A 234-nucleotide genomic window follows, 5' to 3' on the forward strand; every position below is an offset into this window, starting at 1 on the left:
GAGTTAGAAGTGCTGGCCACTGAAGATTCCCACATGGATAGACCTAGTCTCTTCCCTCAAGTGACTCACATTCAAGTAGAGCAAAAGATACGCAAATGCACTAGTGATAGCTCAAGCAAAGATTAACGAGTCAAACATTAAATGTACAAACATAGTATTACCAAGTATATGAGTGATAATTTCTCACTAGTACCATAGAGACAGCTTCATAGGAAAGAAGCATTTTATTGGAAT

The sequence above is a fragment of the Propithecus coquereli genome, unplaced genomic scaffold, assembly GCF_000956105.1.
Source record: "Propithecus coquereli isolate 6110/MARCELLA unplaced genomic scaffold, Pcoq_1.0 Scaffold8, whole genome shotgun sequence".
NCBI classification, from domain to species: domain Eukaryota; kingdom Metazoa; phylum Chordata; class Mammalia; order Primates; family Indriidae; genus Propithecus; species Propithecus coquereli.